The sequence below is a fragment of the Macrobrachium rosenbergii genome, chromosome 23, assembly GCF_040412425.1.
Source record: "Macrobrachium rosenbergii isolate ZJJX-2024 chromosome 23, ASM4041242v1, whole genome shotgun sequence".
Taxonomy (NCBI): domain Eukaryota; kingdom Metazoa; phylum Arthropoda; class Malacostraca; order Decapoda; family Palaemonidae; genus Macrobrachium; species Macrobrachium rosenbergii.
The window spans coordinates 43,126,969-43,129,468 of NC_089763.1; the positions used below are offsets into that span (position 1 = coordinate 43,126,969).

Below are 2,500 nucleotides of genomic sequence, written 5' to 3' on the forward strand. Positions count from 1 at the left end.
TAAGAAGAAGAAGAAGAAGAAGAGGAAGAAGATGATGATACTGATGATGATGAAGAAGAAGAAAAAATATAAAACTACGAAGGATTAATGAAGATAAGCAAAGAAAAGAAGTAAACAAGCAAATAATAATAATAATAGTAGTAGTAGTAGCAGCGCTATAGCTGCAGCAACAAAAACACCAATAGAAATTAAAGTACTAAACCATACGAAAGGGACTACAATGATAATCGTTATACATAAAAGACAGAGAGAGAGAGAGAGATGGTAAAGGTTCTGAATGCTGTTTGCGTGAGGTTTCTTCTCCAGTCCCTTCTGGATTTCAGTAGCCATGATTCTGGAATATCTGGGATTTAAGTTTCTGAAGAAATGATCTAATCAACTTGGAAGAAGAAGGAGACAGATGTTTTCGAAAAATCGAATCTTTGACGAATCAGATTTGCCAGATAATTAATTTTATCCTTCGGTTTGGTGTAGATGGACTTATTGATCTTATTTATTTAGTTTTTCTTTTATTCCTCCTTTCCTTCTTCTGTCGGTGCAGTGCTGGAAAACTAATATTTATGTTGTCGTTTTTATGGTGAGTAATAAAATTATCATTATTATTATTATTTAGGAGAAAAGCTCTCTATCACGAGAGTTCACAAGCGTTCTAAAGGGTCCACAATAATATAATTGTTAAAAGCTCGAGCAGAGTTTTATAAAAGCTTTCGAACCCTTCTCTGAATTCATCTTCAGTCAAAAAATAAAAAAAAGATGAACCCAGAGAAGGGTTCGAAAGCTTTTATAAAATTCTACTCGAGCCTTTAACAATTATATTATTGTGGACCCTTTAGAACATTATTATTATTATTATTATTATTATTATTATTATTATTATTATTATTATTATTATTATTATTATTATTATTCAGAAGGTGAACCATATTCACATGGAACAAGCCCACTAAAGGGTCATTGACTTGAAATTCAAGCTTCCAAAGAATACAGTGTTCATTAAAAAGAAGTAACAGAAGGTAATGGGACACAAAAAGAAGAGATCACTTATTAAAAAATAAGAAATAAATGAATAAATTAACAAATAAATAGATTAAAATGTAGATAAATTATTAAAATACAAGAAGTAACCCTATTTGATCCTTCACTTCAGCAAAGAAGAATTTTTTCCTCTCACTTACCTTCTGACTTCCTCCCTTGTCCATCTGGCACTGGAGATAAATTATAGTTTGTGTTGTCATTTTTCGAGGTGGAAATTGGGCCTAAGTGCGTGTTGCCCAAGATGCTAATGTCCTAATGCCCCCAAATGCAAAAGTAATGCTCAAGAGTTAATTTGAGCATTTACAAATTCGTCTCGGGTAATCAGTGGTTTGGCGTGATGGCTGTTTCTCTTGTGGTTGCCAATTCTTCTTCTTCTTCTTCTTCTTCTTCTTCTTCTTCTTCTTCCAGTTTTTCTACTTCCTTCTTCTTCTTCTTCTTCAGTTTTTCTACTTCCTTCTTCTTCTTCTTCTTCTTCTTCTTCTTCTTCTTCTTCTTCTTCTTCTTCTTCTTCTTCTTCCAGTTCTTCTTCTTCTTCTTCTTCTTCTTCTTCTTCTTCTTCTTCTTCTTCTTCTTCTTCCAGTTTTTTCTTCTTCTTTCTTTTCTTTTTCGTATTCTTTTTCTTCGTCTTCTTCTTCTTCCAGTTTTTCTACTTCCAACTTCTTCTTTTCTTCGTCTTCTTATTCTTCTTCTTCTTCTTCCAGTTTTCTTACTTCTTCTTCTTCTTCTTCTTCTTCTTCTTCTTCCAGTTTTTTACTTCTTTTTCTTCGTCTTCTTCTTCTTCCAGTTTTTCTACTTCCAACTTCTTCTTTTCTTCGTCTTCTTATTCTTCTTCTTCTTCTTCTCGTTCTTCTTCTTCTTCTTCTTCTTCTTCTTCTTCTTCTTCTTCTTCTTCTTCCAGTTTTTGACCTCCTCCGAAAAATACCGTCTTGCTTAGTTACTCTGTTGGATCCCGGGCCTCTTGTTTGACCAACTGCCGTTCGCAACAGACAACTAAGATCTGGAGCAAATTAATACACATTAATTTTTAGGATGAAGCTACATGCCTTCACCGTTATCGTCTTTCTTCCATCTGACTTTCCACCCTCTCCTAACAATTGCTTCATAGTGCAACTGTGAAGTTTCCTTCCTGTCACACCTTTCAAACCTTCTTACTGTCAATTTCCTTTTCAGAGCTTAATGACCTCATAGGTCCCAGCGCTTGGCGTTTGGCCTAAATCCTATATTCTGTTCTACTGTATTCTATTCTAAGGACATTTTGGTGATCGACCGTCACTGCCTCAGTTCAGTAAGAGCAGAGATTAAGAAAAGGAAAAATGGTTTGCTTTCTTCCTTGATGCTAATATTGGGAGGCCCCATCCTCCTCCTCCTCTTCCTCCTCCTCTTCCTTCCCCACCCTCACTCCTCCTTCCTCCTCCACAACCTCCTCTGAAGCAGTCACCCGACAAGAGGCGACGTCCCACATTTA

General features: G+C 35.5%; 1 pseudogene; it reads left to right on the forward strand.

Moving 5' to 3' along the window:
- The window catches only part of LOC136851567 (relaxin receptor 2-like), a 352,585-nt pseudogene that overhangs the window by 90,554 nt on the left and 259,531 nt on the right, over positions 1-2,500 (forward strand).